Below are 20,842 nucleotides of genomic sequence, written 5' to 3' on the forward strand. Positions count from 1 at the left end.
TTGCTAGTCATTAACTTCTATTCCTATGGAGTTGATCACCAATCCTTTCTTTCATATACTCTTAACACTGCTAGGAGGAAAGCATGTAACTATCCTATAATAGTCTAGAAAACTAAGTACCTGGGAAAGTTTATATTAGGCGTGGCTGTTACCACTGTTACATTAAGTTATATATAAGGGTTAGTATGCTGGATCTGGCTTATCCCATTCATGAAAGCTATCTGGGCACATCTCTCCCCAACTGCATGTTTAGTGACATTACAATGTTAACTTAGTCATGAATGGAGTATTTATATCACATAAATCAACAAATCAGGGTTTTTCTTACGGCTAAGAGCTGGTTACTAAAGCTGCACCAGCACACAAATGTGGATAAGTCACCTAAGATGTTCTAAAAAACTCCAAGAGTGGACAATGCAGATAATCCAAGACACAGCAGTCTAAATCAGTTAATGTTATCCTCACTACCCCACTGACAACAGTTCTGAACCCAACACATTTCTCAAACCAGAAATAGGACTTGAGTGAAAAACCTGGGAGGTCTAAATAGGTAAAATATTTCAGTTTTGATAAATAAAGTGCTTTCACATTTGTCAAGGAACATGAAAAATCTGTATCTTAAAAAGACATTTGACAAAACCCAATACTTATCCATGATAAAAACTCTCAGCAAACTAGGAATAAAGAGGAAATTCTTTCACTTGATAAAAAATAAAAAAGAAACAAAAGGCAATGAATTGAAAAGAAGAAAATAAAAATGTCTCTATTTGCAGATAACGTGATTATCTACGTAGAAAATCCCAAGAAATTTACAAAAACAAAAGCAAAACAGAAAACCTTCCTAGAACAAGTGAACTCAACAAAGCTATAAGATACAAGGTCAATATAAAAAAATTGATCACACGTCTATATAATGATGATGACAGATGGAAAATGAAATTAAAAACATAATACCATTTACAATCATGCCAAAGAAAATGAACACTTAAAGGTAAACCTAAAAAAACATGTACAGAATTTATATACTGAAAACTACAAAATACTGATGAAAGAAATCAAAGAGGACCAAACAGAAGGGAGAAATACCATATTCATCAATGAAAGACTCAACATAGGGACCCTCAGGGAAGATCTTAAGCTCATCTTGTCCCAGGAGTACAACTAGATAATACCCACATCAGTGTAAATAACCAGGGAAATGAACTGACAAGTGGCAGGCTCTCTACAGTTAAATGTGGAGAAGAGGCCACAGTGAAGAGGGTAAGAGGGAAAGAGACACAACTGGGAAGTAAATGGACCTGAGGAACCGTGTATGGGAGGGAGGGATACAGCAGTCAAGGAGAGGGGAGATAAACAGACCCGCACACCATACACCCCACACTTGGGGATCTTGCATGAGGAAGACAAATCTTCATAACATTTGGCTTTGAAAACCAGAGGGGTCTAATTTCCTAACTTTTTTTTAAAAGATTTTACTTATTTATATGACAGACAGATCACAAGTAGGCGGCAGTTGGGGGGGAACAGGCTCCCTGCTGAGCAGAGAGCCAGATGCGGGGCTCAATCCCAGGATCCTGAGATCATGACCTGAGTCAAAGGGAGAGGCTTAACCCACTGAGCCACTCAGGTGCCCTAATTTCCTAAATTTTTATAACCAGGGGGTCTTAATGCCTAGAACTTTAAAAATCAGCAGGCTGGGCTCTGAAGAGCATGAAGGGCAATAATAAACTGAGTCCCCACCCCTAAAGAACCAGGGAGATATAGCATAGAAGCAGCAGTTTTTGTCGAAGAGGTTACTGCCTATATTCTGCTCTAGGATTTTGATAGATTCCTGCCTCACAGTGAGGTCTTTTATCCATTTCAAATTTATCTTTGTGGATGGTATAAGAGAATGGTTAACTTTCATTCTTCCATACATATCTGTACCAGTTAGAATGGCCAAAATTATCAGGACAGGAAACAACAAGTGTAGGAGAGGATATGGAGAAAGGGGAACCCTCTTACACTGTTGGTGGGAATGCAAGTTGGTGCAGCCACTTTGGAAAACAGTGTGGAGATTCCTTAAGAAATTAAAAATAGAGCTACCCTATGACCACACAATTGCACTACTGGGTATTTACCCCAAAGATACAGATGTAGTGAAAAGAAGGGCCATTGGTACCCCAATGTTCATAGCAGCAAAGGCCACAGTCACCAAACTGTGGAAAGAAACAAGATGCCCTTCAGCAGACGAATGGATAAAGAAGATCCGGTCCGTTTATACAATGGAGTATTCTGCCTCCATCACAAAGGATGAATACCCAACTTTTGTATCAACATGTATGGGACTGGAAGAGATTGTGCTGAGTGAAATAAGTCAAGCAGAGAGAGAGTCAATTATCATATGGTTTCACTTACTTGTGGAGCAGAAGGAAAACACAGAGGACATCGGGAGATGGAGAGGAGAAGTGAGTTGGGGGAAATCGGAGGGGGAGATGAACCATGAGAGACTGTGGACTCTGAGAAACAAACTGAGGGTTCTGGAGGGGAGGTGGGTAGGGGGTTGGTTGAGCCTGGTGGTGGGTATTAAGGAGGGCACATACTGCATGGAGCACTAGGTGTGGTGCATGAACAATGTATTCTGGAACACTGAAAAATAACTAAATTAAATTAAATTTTAAAAATAAAGGCTTAAAAACAAAAGCAGCAGTTTTTGAAAAACACTGGGAGGGAGAGTTATTTACTAATCTCAGAGTACTAGTTGGAGGGATAAGAATCTTTAGGAGACTCCTCTAGGAACAAAGGAACTGGAAAGGATAATTTCTCTCTTCTAATCACAGCCTAGATATATGCACACCTATGGAAACCAGGCTAGAATCAATACTCTCTATCTTGCTTGCTAACAGCATGCCTTGCCCCATGCTCCCCTACAGACCTGTCTCCCCATTCCTGTGGCAGGAGTTTTCTACAGTGGATCCAGGTCTCCTTCCACAGCAGAACTGCTTAAACCTTCCTAACCATGTGCCCCACCCACACATTCCCTATGGACTTCCCTCCAACATGCCCTTGGCCAAAGCCCATCCAAAGAAGTGCCACAAATTTGGCAGTGTGCAAGCAGCCATGACAGGGGCCAGTACCACCCAGGAAGAGGGGAGGATAACAGCATTCTGCCTGACTATAGCCCCAGCAATGGGCTGGGGACAGACATCAGGTCTGACTGCAGCCCCCATCACCCGCTCACCAACAAAACCTTCTCAGGAACAACATAGGGAAAGCACACTTCAGCTCCATGCTACTGTATCTCTGGAAAATGCCTGGCCTGACTCAACTCAAGCCCAGAGCAGCCTCAGGCTGACCACAAACAACACAGGGACCAAACCCTGCCCACAAGAGGCAAAGAGAGCCATGGCAGACAACTGGACTAAAGGCAAAAGCAACTCAGCCACAACAAAAGGGTGCACAGAACACACAAGACATCACTGGAACCCCAGGTTCTGGTGCACAGGGGACTTTGCACTCTAGGGCACTAAAGGACCTCTTCTGCATAAGACCACTGCTTTTAAGAGTAGGCAATGTAGCTGGATTTCCTAATGCTCAGAAACAGACATAGAGGGTTAAACAAAATAAGGAGACAGAAGGATATGTCCCAAGTGAAAGAACAGGACAAAAATCAAAGTAACAGGGGTGCCTCGGTGGCTCAGTGGATTAAAGCCTCTGCCTTCAGCTCAGGTCATGGTCCCAGAGTCCTCAGATTGAGCACTGCATCAGGCTCTCTGTTGAGCAGGAAGCCTGCTTTCTCCTCACTCTCTCTCTGCCTGCCTCTCCACCTACTTGAGATCTCTGTCTGTCAAATAAATAAAATATTTTTTTTAAAAAAAAAGCAAAGCAAGAGACCTAAGTGAAATAAAAATTATTAATATGCCTGATAGGGAATTTAAAGTAATAATCATAAAGATACTCACTAGACTTGAGAAAGAGTAGAGGACCTCAATGAGATGCTCAACAAAGAGATATGAAATATTTAAAAAAGAGAGATGAAGAACTCAGTAACTGAAATTTAAAATACACTAGGGAAACTGGGTGGTTCACCTGGTTAAGTGTCTAACTCTTTTTTTTTTTTAAGATTTTATTTATTTATTTGACAGAGAGAGATCACAAGTAGGCAGAGAGGCAGGCAGAGAGAGAGAGGAGGAGGAAGCAGGCTCCCTGCTGAGCAGAGAGCCCGATGCGGGACCCGATCCCAGGACCCCAAGATCATGACCCGAGCCGAAGGCAGCGGCCCAACCCACTGAGCCACCCAGGCACCCCAAGTGTCTAACTCTTAATTTTAGCTCAGGTCATGATCTCAGGATCAAAGGACTGAGTCCCGTGTAGGGACTGGGTGCAGAGCCTGCTTAAGAATCTTTCTGCTCCTCACTCCATCCACATGTGCAATCTCTCTTTCTCAAAAAAAATTAAATTTAATTAAAAATAAAAATATACTAGATAGCATACAAAGTAGATAAAGGGAGCAGAAGAATGGATCAGTGACCTGGAGGACAGAGTAATGGAAAACAAGATGAACAAGAAAGATTTAAAAAATAATAATAATAATAAATGAAAAATAGACTTAAGGAAATCAGTAACACCATCAAGTATAATAATATTTGCATTATAGGGATCCCAGGAGAAAAGAGAGAAAAGGAGGGTAAAAATTTTATTGGAAGAAATAATAGCTGAAAACTTCCCAAATCTGGAGATAGAAACAGAAATCCGGATCCAGGAAGCCCAGAGAGACACTAACAAAATCAACCCAAAGAGGTCCACACCAAGACACATAGTAATTAAAACAGCAAAAAGCAGTGATAAAGAGAGAATTTTAAAAAGCACGGTTACATACAAGGGAAATCCCACAAGGCTATCAGATGATTTTTCAGCAGAAACCCTGCAGGTCAGAAGAGAGTGGCATGATATATTCAAAATGCTGAAAGAAAAAAAAAAAAAAAAACCTGAAACCAAGAATACCCAACAAGGCTATCATGCAAAATAGAAGGAGAGATAAAGGTTTCCCAGACAAATGAAAGTTAAAAAAAATTCATGATCACTAAACCACCCTACAAGAAATGCTAATGGGATTAAGAGTACACTAATGGGGAGAGGAAGCAAGATGGTGGAGGAGTAGGAGACTGAAATATCATCGGGTCCCAGGAGTTCAGCTAGATAGTTAGCAAATCATTTTGAACGCCTACAAACAGGAGATAGAAGAGAAGAAGAGCAGCAATTCTAGGAACAGAAAATTGACCACTTTTTGGAAGGTAGGATGTGCAGAGAAGTGAATCCCAAATGATGGGAAGATAGACCATGTGGGGAGGGGCCAGCTCCCAGTATGCAGTAGAGCAGCGGAGCACAAAATCAGAACTTTCAGAAGTCTTCTCCATTGAGGGACATCACTCCAGAGGCTAAGCGGGGGGGTGGAACCCTTGCAGGGACAGTCTCAGGACCCATGGGGTCACAGAAAGACCGGGGGTGTCTGAGTGTGGCAGAGCTCCCAGGTATTATAGTAGGGAAACCAGCTACAGAGACCGAGCCAAGGAGTGCGCTCTCAGCTTAGGGTTCCTTTAAACTATGATCCTAGACACAGTTGGACCACTGCTCTTCGAGCAGGGACCCCACAAGTGGCAGATCTGGAGAGACTCCCTCCTTCTTCCTCCAGGAGGAGTGGCGCAGGAGTGCATAGTAGGAATTTGCTGGGTTTGGAGACTCCAAACAGGGCCGTGTGCCAGAGATAGAAAAGCATGGTCACAGGCTGGGTGAGCACAGAGTGCGACCAGGGACCAGGGAGACATGAGGGAGTGACTGCTTTTCTCTGAGGGAGCACTGAGGAGTGGGGCCCTGAGCTCTTGGCTACTACAGGCCGGAGACTTAGAGGCTGCCATACTCACTCCCATCCTCCAAAGCTCTACAGAAAACATTCAGGGAACAAAAGCTACTGAGAGCAAACCTGATCAGATTACTTAGCCTGGCCCCTGGCAAGTGTGGTGCAATTCTGCCTCAGGCAAAGATATTTGAGAATCACTGAAAGAGACCCCTCCCCAAGAAGATCAGCAAGAACATCCAGCCAAGAAAAAGTTCACCAATCAATGAGAACTGTGGAACTCCAGAGCTAGAGGAAAGCAATGCAGAATTCATGGCTTTTTCTCATGACCCTTTGGTCTTTCAAAGTTAACTTTTTTTAATTTTATTTTTTTCTTATTCTATTTTTTTAACTTTTCCCTTTCCTGTTTTAATATTTTTTAGCTGTCTTATCAATACCTTTTTTAAAAAACGTTTTTAAATTCTCATTGTTATAGCAATATTCTTTTTTTCTGGGAAAATATTACAGCACTATTAAACTATTTAACATTTTTTCAAAATACAAAAATTATTTGGATGAAACATTACATACTATGCAGTGATAAGGTTTTAAAAGCTAGACTAATTTACAGACTAAGTATAGTTTCTTTATTATTTTATAGCAATAATCTATCCCTTCATTGTATTTAACCTTATTTTTTATATACATATAGGTTTTTTATTTTAAAATTTTGGGATACAGTTTATTCTAATAGATCAAAATATACCCTAAATCTAGCACATGACTTTGTTCTAGTCTACAGCCTGATCACTTTCTCTCTTTTTTATTTTTCTAACCAACATCTTAATTCCTTTTTCAGAATCCTTTTACATTTTCATCTTTACATCATATTCCCTTATTTTTGTGTTTACCCTTATTTTTGTGTATATATATGTTTTCCTTTCTTTAAAATTTTGGGATGTATTTTCTTCTAAGAGACCAGAATACACCCAAAATCAAGCGGGTGGCTCTGTTCTATTCACCAGTCATATATAAATATATATATATATATTTTTTTTCCATCTTTTTATTTTTCCCCTTATCTTCTCCCCCTGGTTTTGGGCCTCTTCTAATTTGGTTAATGTGTATTTTTCTAAGGTCTTTGCCACCCTTTTACTATTTTGTTCTCTCATTCATCTATTCTTACCTGGAAAAAATGACAAGAAAGAAAAACCCACCACAAAAAAAAAAAAAAAAAAAGGAACATGAAGCAGGACTGATGTCCAGGGACCTAATCAATACAGACATTAGTAATATGTCAGAACTAGAGTTCAGAATGACAAGGTGCTAGCTGGGCTTGAAAAATGCATGGAAGATATTAGAGAATCCCTTTCTAGAGAAATAAAATCCCTTTCTGGAGAAATAAAAGAACTAAAATCTAACCAAGTTAAAATAAAAAAAGCTATTAATGAGGTACAATAAAAAATGGAGGCTCTAACTGCTAGGATAAATGAGGCAGAAGAGAGAACTAGTGATATAGAGGACCAAACAATGGAGAATAAAGAAGCTGAGCCAAAGAGAGACAAACAACTACTGGACCACGAGGGGAGAATTCGGAAGATAAGTGATACCATAAGACAAAACAATATTAGAATAATCGGGATTCCAGAAGAAGAAGAAAGAGAGAGAAGTGCAGAAGGTATATGGAGTGGATTATAGTAAAGAATTTCCCTAAAATGGCAAAGGGAATAAGCATCCAAATCCAGGAGGCACAGAGAACCTCCCTCAAAATCAATAAAAATAGGTCTTCACCCCGTCATCTAACAGTAAAACTTACAAGTCTTAGTTGACAAAGAGAAAATCCTGAAAGTAGCTTGGGACAAGAGATCTGTAAGATACAGTGGTAGAAATATTAGATTGGCAGCAGACCTATCCACAGAGACCTGGCAGGCCAGAAAGGACTGGCATGATATATTCAGAGCACTAAACGAGAAAAATATGCAGCCAAGAATACTATGCCCAGCTAGGCTGTCATTGAAAATAGAAGGAGAGATAAAAAGCTTCTAGGACAAACAAAAATTAAAAGAATTTGCAAATACCAAACCAGTACTAAGGGAAATATTGAAAGCAAAAGTAGGCTAAAAGTAATATAGACCAGAAGGGAACAGAGACAATATACAGTAACAGTCACCTTACAGGCAATACAGTGGTACTAAATTCATATCTGTCAATAGTTAACCTGAATGAAAATGGGCTAAATGACCCAATCAAAAGACACAGGGTAACAGAATGGATAAAAAAACAAGACCCACTGATATGCTGTCTACAAGAAACTCATTTTAGACCCAAAGACACCTCCAAATTTAAAGTGAGGGAGTGGAAAAAAATTTACCATGCCACTGGACATAAAAAGAGAGATGGGGTGATAATCCTTATATCAAATAAGTTAGATTGTAAGCCAAAGACTATAATAAGAGATGAGGAAGGACACTATAACATACTTAAAGTGTCTGTCCAACAAGAAGATCTAGCAGTTTTAAATATCTGTGCCCCTAACATAAGAGCAGCCAATCATATAAACCAATTAATAACAAAATCAAAGAAACACATCAACAATAATGCAATCATAGTAGGGGACTTTAACATCCCCCTCACTGAAATGGATAGATCATCTAAGCAAAGATCAACAAGGAAATAAAGGCCTTAAATGACACACTGGACCAGAGGGACATCACAGATATGTTCAGGACATTCCATCCCAAAGCAACTGAATACACATTCTTCTCTACTGCACATGGAACATTCTCCAGATTAGATCACATCCTGGGCCACAAATCAGGTCTCAACTGGTACCAAAAGATTGGGATCATTCCCTGCATATTTTCAGATTACAATGTTCTGAAGCTAGAACTCAATCACAAGAGGAAAGTTGCAAAGAACTCAAATGAATGGAGGCTAAAGAACATCCTAATAAATTATGAGTGGGTCAACCAGGAAATTAAAGAAGAAATTTTAAAAATTCATGGAAGCAAATGAAAATGAAAACACAACTGTTCAATATCTTTGGGACACAGCAAAAGCAGTCCTGAGAGGGAAGTATGTAGCAATAGAAGCCTTTCTCAAGGAACAAGATAGGTTTCAAGTACACAACCTAACCCTACACCTAAAGGAGCTGGAGAAAGAACAGCAAAGAAAGCCTAACCCCAGCAGGAAAAAAGAAATAATAAAAATAAAAGCAGAAATCAATGAAATAGAAACTAAAAGAACAGTAGAACAGATCAACAAAACTAGGAGCTGGTTCCTTGAAAGAATTAATAAGATTGATAACCCCCTGGCCAGACTTATCAAAAAGAAAAGAGAAAGGATGCAAATTAATAAAATCATGAATGAAAGAGGAGAAATCACAACCAACACCAAAGAAATACGAATAATTGTAAGATCGTACTATGAGCAACTAAACACCAGAAAATCTGATAATCTGGAAGAAATGGAGGCATTTCTAGAGACATACAATCTACCTAAACTGAACCAGGAAGAAATAGAGAACCTGAACAGACCATAACCAGTAAGGGGATTGAAGCAGTCTTCAAAACTCTCCCAAGAAAACAAGAGCCCAAGGCCAGATGGCTTCCCAGGGGAATTCTACTAAACATTTAAAGAAGAATTAATACCTATTCTCCTGAAACTGTTCCTAGAAATAGAAATGGAAGGAAAACTTCCAAACTCATTTTATGAGGCCAGCATTACTTTGATCTCAAAACCAGACCAAGACCCCATCAAAAAGGAGAATTACAGACCAATATCCTTGATGAACATGGATGCAAAAATTCTCACCAAAATACTAGCCAACAGGATCCAACAGTACATTAAAATCATTATTCACCAAGACTAAGTGGGATTTATTCCTGGGCTGCAAGGCTGGAACATCTGCAAATCAATCAGTGTGATCAATACATTAATAAAAGAACAAGAACCATACAATCCTCTCAATAGATACAGAAAAAAACATTTGACAATGTACAGTATCCTTTCTTGATGAAAACTATTCAAAGTGTAGGGACAGAGGGTACATGCCTCAATATCATCAAAGCCATCTATGAAAAATGCACAGTGAATATCATTCTCAATGGGGAAAAACTGAGAGCTTTCCCTCTAAGCTCAGGAACATGGCAGGGATGTCCATTATCACCACTGCTATTCAACATAGTACTAGAAGTCCTAGCCTCAGCAATCAGACAACTAAAAGAAATTAAAGGCATCCAAATCGGCAAATAAGAAGTCAAACTATCACTCTTTGCAAATGATATGATACTTTGTGCAGAAAACCCAAAATACTCCACTCCAAAACTGCTTGAACTCATACAGGAATTCAGTAAAGTGTTAGAATATAAAATCAATGCACAAAAATCAATTGCATTTCTATACACCAACTACAAAATGGAAGAAAGAGAAATTAAGGAGTTGATCCCATTTACAATTGCACTCAAATCCATAAGATACCTAGGAATAAACCTAGCCAAAGAGACAAAGAATCTGCACTCAGAAAATTATAAAGTACTCATGAAAGAAATGGAAAAATGGTTCATGCTCATGGATTGGAAGAACAAATGTGGTGAAAATCTCTATGCTACCTAAAGCAATCTACATGTTTAAGACAATCCCTATCAAAATACCATACAATTTTTTCAAAGAAATAGAAAAAATAATCCTAAAATTTATATGAAACCAGAAAAGACCCCGAATAGCCAGAGGAATGTTGAGAAACAAAGCCAAAGTTGGTGGTCTCACAGTTCCAGACTTCAAGACCTATTACAAAGCTGTCATCATCAAGACAGTATGGTACTGGCATAAAAACAGATACATAGACCAATGGAACAGAATAGAAAGCCCAAAAATGGACCCTTGACTCTATGGTCAACTGATGTTCTACAAAACAGGAAAGAATGTCCAATGGAAAAAAGGTAGTCTCTTCAACAAATGGTCTTGGGAAAACCGGACAGCCACATGTGAAAGAATGAAACTGGGCCATTTCCTTAGACCACACACAAAAATAGACTCAAATGGATGAAAGACCTCAATGTGAGACAGGAATCCATCAAAATCCTTGAGGAGAATACAGGCAGTAACCTCTTCGATCTCAGCCACAGCAACTTCTTTCTAGAAACTTTGCAAAAGGCAAGGGAAGCAAGGGCAAAAATGAACTATTGGGACTTCATCAAGATCAAAAGCTTTTGCACAGCAAAGGAAATAGTCAACAAAACCAAAAGACAACTGACAGAATGGGAGAAGATATTCACAAATGACATATCAGATAAAGGGCTAATATCCGAAATCTATAAAGAACTTACCAAACTCAATACCCAAAGAACAAATAATCCAATCAAGAAATTCACAGAGGACATTTCTGCAAAGAAGACATCCAGATGGCCAACAAATACATGAAAAAATGCTCCACTTCACTCGGCATCATGAAAATACAAATCAAAACCATAATGAGATACCACCTCATACCAGTCAGAATGGCTAAAATTAACGAGTCGGGAAATGACAGATGTTGGCAAAGATGCAGAGAAAGGGGAACCCTCCTACACTGTTGCTGAGAATGCAGGCTGGTACAGCCACTCTGGAAAACAGTATGGAGGCTCCTCAAAAAGTTGAAAATAGAGCTACCCTACAACCCAGCATTCACACTACTGGGTATTTACCCTAAAGATAAAATGTATCTTTAGGGCAAAAACCCATGTATCTGAAATATCAAATGTACTGAAGGGGCCCGTGCACCTGCATGTTTATAGCAGCAATGTCCACTATAGCCAAACTATGTATTTTTGCTTATAGTGTTTAATAACTTCCTTTAAAAATATTAGCTTATTTGTATATTTAAGAGACATTAAAAATATCTGATCATTTGATACAGTAATTCCAAGCCCAGAAATATATCCTATGAAAAAATCCAAATGCAAAGATATTCATTGTAACATTATGTATTAGCGTGAAAGCCTGAAATAACTTTATATCCATTATCTATGAGGGATTAAATAAAATATCATATCTAAATGATGGAATATTGTACAACCACTAACAATGTTAACAACAACAATGAAAAACCGTCAATGATATGTTAAGATGAAAATGTTTAATATAATGTCAAGGAACAAAACAAAAATGGAATATTGTATGTTCAATATGACTTCAAAAATCTATGGTGAAATAGATAGAATAAGGAAAATACTCCAAATGAAAATTTGGAGTATTTTCCTAATGTAACCAAAATACTCCCTATGTGATAGAATTATGGATGAGTTTTATTCTCTTCTCCTATATTCTGTTTACTTTTCCACAATGAACTTACCATCGATATGGTCTTGGACAAGCTGTTATCCGTTCTAAGCCCTGGCATCCTCACTCATAAAATGGAGACAATAATAGTATCTTACATATACTTGGTATTATATCCAGAGTTCCTAGCAAAGTATCGAATACATAACAAATGACAAATAAATGTTACTTATTTGGCAAGCATATGTGTGTAGTTCTTATAATGTACTAAGCACTTTTCTAAGATCTTTCAAAAGATTAAAGGCTCATACTCATAACGAGCCTCTGAGGTATGTATTATTATTATTATTGAAGGAGAAAACTGAGGCAGAGGGAAAGTAATTTGCTCAAAATTATACAGTTAATAAATAGCAGAACCAGAGTCTGAACCCAGATAGTCTGACTCTAAAGTCTGTGCTATTAATCATTACATTACCCTGCTTTTTGCTGGTTATTATATTTACTGAGTAGAAATAAAACTATGAATCAGATCTAAAATAATGGAAAAGGCAGAATTTTTCTGGAGATAACCTGATTAGTGACAATCAGCATGGGGATAAAATGGTAAAGCGGATACTTTCCCTACCAGAGTGTTTATGGAATTTGGAGTCTTACAGTTTAAACTGTATGTCAGTTCCCCAATTCTAACTTTATATGGCCTTGTATAAAATTACTTAACCTCTGTTGTACAAATGACATATTTGTGAAGTAATATGTAAAAATATATCTACATTTCAGACTTATTGAGAATACATTAAAGCAACACTATGTAGTACATACTCAACAAATGCTTGTTTCCTTTCCCTTTGTTATCATCTAAAACACTGTTTTTAAATAGAGCAGAACACATTCAGATAATCATGTCAAAATGTATGCTTCATGATAAATGGACCATCTCTTGATTATCACCAGCGAAATAAAGTTGATGCATGGTATCTAAGTGACTTAATGGACCATCTCTACTATCCAACCCAGAGTTCCAGGACAAGGCAAAACTTACAGGGTGTGTAGTTCTAGCATCTCTTGGAGTTTGAATACACAGCATAAAGAACAAGTATGTGATTCTTGGTAACACTGTTTACTTGATAAATATAGCAGACACTGTAAAACATCCACTGGCAGGGTCCTAGGCCTTAACATCAAAAGCAAATATATACCACCTGCTTTTTATGAAGCTTTATGAGCCAATAAAAATGGGAACAATAGATCACTGTATCAATATATAATCCAATATAACAATAATGCTCAAGAGTTATGAGAGCAAAAGAAAGGGGGAATAATAGAGTATAACTAAACTACATGTAGTACATCCAAACTAGAAGTGTGATGTTATTTAGCTGGAGACAAATTGTCAGGGGACCTTAACTAAAGTTTTGTGACCCATGAGTTTCCTGGTCACAGGGAGGGAAAAGACTTTCTCACACAAGGCATGCAGTTGAGGGAGAATGGATTATCTGCCATAACACAAAATGAGTTTCACATCGATCATTTTACCAATCATAAAATTTCATTGCCATAAGAATTAGCAAAATCCTGTATCTCAAAGTCACATATGCCAAATCTGTGAAAGTTGCAATGGAAACAACATAGCCTTTGGAGTTAGATGGGGACTGGCCTACTGACTCCCCTCCTTACCATCAAGGTGACTTTGAGTGAGACATTTAGACTCCTGTAATTCTCAATTTGATTCAGCTATAAAATGAAAAAAGTTACTTAACCATGGAACACTGTTATAAAGATTATAGATTAGGTATGAAAAGGACACATATAAGGTGCCCATTAAATCATTATTATTATTATTATTATCATCATCATCATCACCATCATCATTCAACTAAAAGGAATCAAAACTCTTTAAACATCAATAAATAATGTTTCCTGTGACAAGATTTCAAAAACCAGCACAGGATGACCATCTTCAAAAACAAAAATAGAGTTAAAATGGAGTACCAAAGATATTCTAATAACCCAGAAGAAGCAGGAAAGGAAAAACAAAGGAACAAAAGACATGGAAACAAACAAAAACAAATCATAAAATGGTGGAGCTGTATCCAAACATATCAATATTTACATTAATTTTAAATCACCTAAACATACCAATTAAAAAACAAAGATTGTTAGAAGAAAAAACAAAACTACCGAGCTATATACTGTGTATAGGAATCTCACTTGAAACACAGTAATATAAGTCAGTTAAAAGTCAAAGTATAAAAAAAAGTTATACCATGTGAACACTAATAAAAAAAAGTGATGATGTAACCATATTAATATCATATAAAATAACTTCAAAGAAAATTATTAGAGATAAGGAGGGTCATAATATTGTGATAAAAAGGGTCAGTTCACCAAGAAGACATACATTTCTTAATGTATGTGCAGTTACCTACACTACCTCAAAATACTAGAAGCAGAAACTGACAAAGCTGAAAGGAGAAATAGAAAAAAACCCACAACTGTCTTTGGAGACTTCAACACTTCTCTCTAGGTAATAGATAAAATTAGTAGATAGAATATCAGTAAAAATATAGAGTATGGAGCACTACCAGTAAATCTAATAATATTTAGAAAACAATGACAATAAAATACACATTTTCCCATATGCACATTGAATATTTACCATTTATTTAGAAATAAACTTTAACAAATTTAGAAGAATTGAAATAATGTATGTAAGTTCTCTAACCATAACAGGATTAAACTAGAAATTAGTAATAGAAAGATAGTAGAAAAATCCTCCGAACACTTGCAAATTAAACACACTTGTAAATAATCAATCCATGGTTCAAAGAGGAAGACTCAAGGAGATATTTTTTTAAAACTTACACTGAATAAAAGTGAAAATAAGACATCAAAATCTGTAGGATGCTTCTAAGGCAGTGCTACAGGGAAATTTATAGCATTAAAAGCTTATATTGGGATCGCCTGGGTGGCTCAGTCAGTTAAGCAGTCTGCCTTTGGCTCAGGTCGTGATCTGGGGGTCCTGGGATAGAGACTCCCATCAGGGTCCTTGCTCAGCAGGAAGCCAGCTTCTCCCTCTCCCTCTGTTCTTCCCCTGCTCATGCCCTCACTAGCTCATGCATGCATTCTCTCTCTCAAATAAATAAGCAAAACCTAAAAAAAAAAAAAAAAAAAAAGGCTTATATTAGGAGAAAATAAAGGTTTCAAATGATAATCTGAGGTCCTGCCTTAAATAACTTGAAAAGAATAACAAAATGAAACCAATAGCAGGCCAAAGGAAAGAAATCCACAAAATTAAAACAAATATACAAACAAAAAAGCCCCCAGAAAATTAGTGAAACAAATAGCTTATTTTTTGAAAAGATAAGTAAAATTGATAAATCTATAGCAAGACATGAAGAAAAAAACCAAGACACAAATTACCAATATCAAGAATGAGAGGATATCACCACAGACACACACACATCAAAAGGATAATAAGGGAATAGTATAAATTATGCCTACAAATTTGACAACTGAAATGAAATGCACAAATTTCCCCCAAAACAGAAATTAACAAAAATCATTCAAGATGAAATAGAACAATCTGAACAGTCCTATAACTATTAAGAATTAATAGTTAAACACCTTCCAAAAATTTTTTCAGTCTCAGATATCTTCCAAGGTGAATTCTACCAAACATCTGAAAGGGAATCATGCGAATCCAATAAGTCTCTTTCAGAAACAGAAAAGCAGAGAACACTTCATATCTCCTTTTATGAGGCCAGAGGCTATTACCCTGATACCAAATCCAGACAATGAGAATAAAAGAAAATTAAGGACCAATATTCTTCATGAACATAGATGCAAAATTCCTCAACAAAATATCAGTAAATTGAATCCAGTAGTACATAAAGAAAATTATACACCACAACCAAGGGAGATTTATCCAGGGAATGTAAGGCTAGTTACTGTTTAAAACTCAATCATGTAACCCATCATGTCAATATCCCAAAGAAGAAATACTATATGATGTATCAACTGATATGGGGAAAGCATTTGAAGAAATTAACCATTATGACAAAAATTCTCAGCAAAGTAAGAATATAAGGGAACTTTCTCAACCTGGAATAAGACATCTGCAAACAACCTACAGCTACCATCATATTCAGTGATGGACGCTGAATGTTTAATACTGGGAACAAGGCAAGGATAACCACTTTCACTAGTTCTATTCAACATCAGGAAACTTAGCCAGTGCAATCGGCCAAAAAAGTTACAAGTGATACATCCATACAACAGAGTACACTCAACAGTATGGAGGAATAAACTGCTGATGCATGCAACAAACTGGATAAATCTCAAAGACATTGTGCTAAGTGCAGGAAGTCAGTGTCAAAAGACTGTGTTCTCCATAATCCATTGATGTGACATTCTCAAAGAGACGAAACTATCATGACAGAGAAGGCATCAGTGATTCTCAGGGGTTGGGGTGAGGGAAGAATGTGACTAAAAGGGAGTAATACAATAGAATGTTTTTGAGTGGTACACCCATCTCTACCCTCATTGTGGGGGTGCACATTTTACAAGGGTTAAAAATTCACAGAACTATACATACAAAAAAAAGTCAATGTTACTGTATATTAATTAAGAAATATTTTTTTAAAACAGAAGAATGTCAAATTGGTAGCATCATTTTGATCAAATTCCTTTGGGTTAGATAACTGTATTAAAATGACAATGCTGTGAGTATACAGGATCAAAATGTAGATTTGGATACAATATAGTAATGTGGACATGCTCTTGACTGAATTGCATTTACTGGCCTATAGTAAGGAAGCAGATCACAATTCTTACTCAGTATTTGTTTACCTTAGGGAATTTTATAGCAGGAGTCTAATTTATCTTAAGTAGGATTGGCTGTCTAGAGATATTTACAAGGCTACTCCTTAACGATATGATTTGCTGAATCAAATCAGATTTTATGATCAATATTCTTCATAATAAAGAGACTGAATCCAGGTTAGCCAAAAGAGTCGGTCTTCCTCAATCTACTAAATTTTATTTGCTATGTCTCATTCTCCAAGAACTGTCTGCTTATTAATAGATACCCATAATACAAATGGTCAGAAACTCCCTGTTCAGATATCAACTACAGTCCATTGTCTCCATTAGTACTTTCACTATGCCAGAATTTAATTGGACTTGAGAGCTTATGTTTGCCAACTTTTTCTAAATATAGTGCTTTCAAGCTTTAAACAAAATGTGATGCTTGGGCACTTAATACTTTGCTCTTTCTTGCTTGGAAATCAGTGACAGGTGTGGGAGAAAAATCATTGAGCAGAGTAAAAGCAAAGTGATGTTGAAAAGGCTCTATAATAATATCATTTCCAGAGATAATTTCCATTCATTTATTCAATCATTCATTCACTCAACAAAACGTTGAAATACTCATGACTTAGACCTTGGTAGAATAATGCAAATGGAAAGAGGTAGACAGATTTAGAATCAATTTGAATGTAGAGTCAAGATTTGTTGATTAACCTGGGGAGAGCAGAAGGAAAGAGGAAAATCAAGCATAACTTCTATACTTTTGGCTTGAGCAACTGAGAGCGTGGTGATTCCATTTACCAGGAGGTTTAATATTAGAAGAACATTAGGTTTGTGAGACAGAGAAACTCCTCCATTTTGAACACTTTAAATTTATAAGTCAGATATTCTAATGGGGAAAAAAATGGCAGATTACTGGATATGTAAGGAGCACAGGGGATAGGTCTAAGTCAGAACTAACCAGGGGATATATTAAAACCTTGGAAAAAGGGGTAAGTAGAAAGGGGAAAGAAAAAGCTTTGGACTGAACTCCAAGGTGTGCCAACATTTTGAAATTAAGTAGGGGAGGAGTAACCAGGAGAAGAGGCTGAGAAAGAACAGTCAGGGATGCTGGAGGAAAACCGGGGGAGTCCAGTGCTTTGGAAGCCAAGAGTTGAAAGTGCTGGTAGATGGAGAGAATGTTCAACCAACTAACAACTAGAGTGGCTGATACTGCCCAAAGGCTAAATCAGATGAAGGCAGAGAACAGCCCTCTGGATTGGCAACACAGAAGACAGGGATGCTCTTTAAGGAGATCAGTTTTAGTGAAAGGAAACCGGTCTTCATGGAGTGCTGGCACACAAACATGTCTAGAGTGGAAGTACAGATAAGAAGTAAAGAAAGAGGGGCCCCTGGGTGGCTCAGTCATTAAGCATATGTCTTCAGCTCAGGTTGCTTTACCACGGTCCTGTGATCAAGCCCTGAATGGAGTCTCACATCGGGCTCCCCACTTTGCAGGAAGCCTGCTTCTCCCTCTCCCACTCCTCTTGCTTGTGTTCTCTCTCTCACTGTGTCTCTTTCTGTCAAATAAATAAATAAAATCTTAAAAAAAAAAAAGAACTAAAGAAAGAAAGACTGTGAGTATAGATAATGCATTCCAAAAGTTCAGCTATTCAAGGAAGCAGAAAAGTGGGGTCAAAAGAAAGTTTTTCAACAGGGGAGGTCTTAGAGAAATATTTATATGCTGATGGAAACTGTCAACCAAGCAGGTGAAGCTGGTGATGTAGAAAAGACTGAATAACATAATGCTACTAGGAATTTTTTCCCTCCACCTTAAACGGTCTGTGGAAACTTCAAGGAGACCATAGTTTAGCCTACCAATGAAATCTATCAGCAATACAGAAAAACTTACAAGTAAGAACATACTATTTCAAATATGCTGGTGGCTTTTTTTGGGCTGGTTTGGCTGTGAGGTATACTGAGACCACTCTGATAGACAAACTTGAAAGTAGGACACAAGTTTCCCCACACAGGATAACTAGGAAAAAAGGCCGCAGCTTCCCCGCCCCCCAGTGCCTTTAGATTTTTAAAGGATTATCCCTTCAGTTAGCAGATTAAACCTAGGCATCATCTATGAGTGGAATTTCCCTATGATAGAACTCCAAAGCTGACTCTTACTGGCTATGATCAATTATAGGGCTAGACTACACCCATAGAATGAAAGTTGCAGCCCAGCTGCACAGGGGTGTGACAAGCAGGAACTGACATAAGCCACCAACAACGCAGTGCCAGAATCTAGGGCTACATGAACCAGTCACCTCCATGACATCCTATGAGATCTCGGTAGTTAATAGGGGCAATGATTTTAAGCTTGTTGGTCAATCCTACTGACTCCAGAGATTTCTTTTTATCCTTCCCCACCCTTCAACTACAGTTGATAAGAATTTGTTTTTATTAAGTGAGTTTAAGTAGCTTTCTCCTGGAGGTCTGGAAGGCCTTTTCCATCAAACTGAAAATAGGCATTCTTATTTTATCATCAAAATTAACACACACACATGCACACATGCGCACGCATGCACACACACAATCCACACACGCAAACTAGCAATGTACTGAAAATAGACCAGAATATATTCTAATTTAGGGTGTAGGAATAAAGCAAGAAGCTATCATGCAATCAAATCTTTGACTCATATTTCTGATCAAATCTCTTAGAGATAGTCATTAAGAAATTTCTGTAAGTTCACAAGGGTATCTCCGGAGGCATACAAATGACAGCATGCACACAATTATAAGTCACTTAGCAGAGTCGACATCTCTCGTCACACAAACACTAAACCCAACCTTAAACATCATACCACATTACGACAATCTTAGAAGCAGCTGGGCATCTTCCACCAGCTTCCGAGCTGAAGCTATTGCTGAATGTGTCCTCTGAGGCACCACACAGCTCATGCTCAAGGAATTCTAAATGTTCTTAGGGACCTCAGGATGACACCAGGCTCCAACCCTAACTGAGTGAAGCTAAGAATAACTCTGTGGCAGAATCTGCTACAGATCTCACATTATCTTTCTTGAGTTTCTTAACTCTCCTAAGTGTTCTTTTCATATTTCATTTGTGGTTGGCATAGGATTCTTTCTTGGTAAATAACGTGGTAAAATGAGATCCAAAAACTTTTTTCCCCTCCTTGACAATCTCAATGGCTATTCTTCTCTAAGAGTCTTTGCCCATTTCTCTGTCCTGCAAACTTAAGGCCTACTGGGGAGATACAGTAGAACTACTTTCTCTTGGCTAAAACTTGAACTTATCATAGAAGTTACATATGTGTCCTTAAATAAAGTTTTCTCAATTTGACAAACTATCGTGTTAGGAGTAACTCATGTTCAACTTTCACCTGGACTTTTGATGCAGATGAAGGAAGGCATCATAGTGGAATAAGAGCAGGGTAGAAAACTTTGAGAAACACACTTTATCCACAGAAACACCATTTTTTTGCCCTAGGAAGGCAGAAACAGTAGCTGAGACCAGGAGCTGAAGATGGAGATTCACAGGTGTAGCAAGGACTAAAAATTAGGGAGGAGAGAGGAAATCAGGACATGTGCGCTGCTGACCATGGTCCTGAGAAATATTTGCCTTACACTAGGGCCTTATTACTTTGGCTAATCCTGAGATATTAAGTGAATCTTGTTCAACTCTCTTCTGGTCTTCTGAACCAAGTAAGGAAAGAAGCAGTGGTGGGAGGGACCAGAGTGACTCTTGGAAAGGCATAGGTACTAACTGACTCCCAGGGAGGAAGGAAAGACTTTCTGGAACAACATTTTCAATTAATCATAATTACCAAGAAAGAAACTACCAACCAAATTTAAAAATCAAAAATTGAGAGTGACTAAGAAATCTGATACCATAAAATGAAAGGCTGTGCAAGGAAAGATATGAATAAAAAAGAAGGACCAAAAGATGAGCAAAACATTAGATGTGCAGAATTG

The sequence above is a fragment of the Mustela nivalis genome, assembly GCF_964662115.1.
Source record: "Mustela nivalis genome assembly, chromosome: 6".
Lineage (NCBI taxonomy): Eukaryota > Metazoa > Chordata > Mammalia > Carnivora > Mustelidae > Mustela > Mustela nivalis.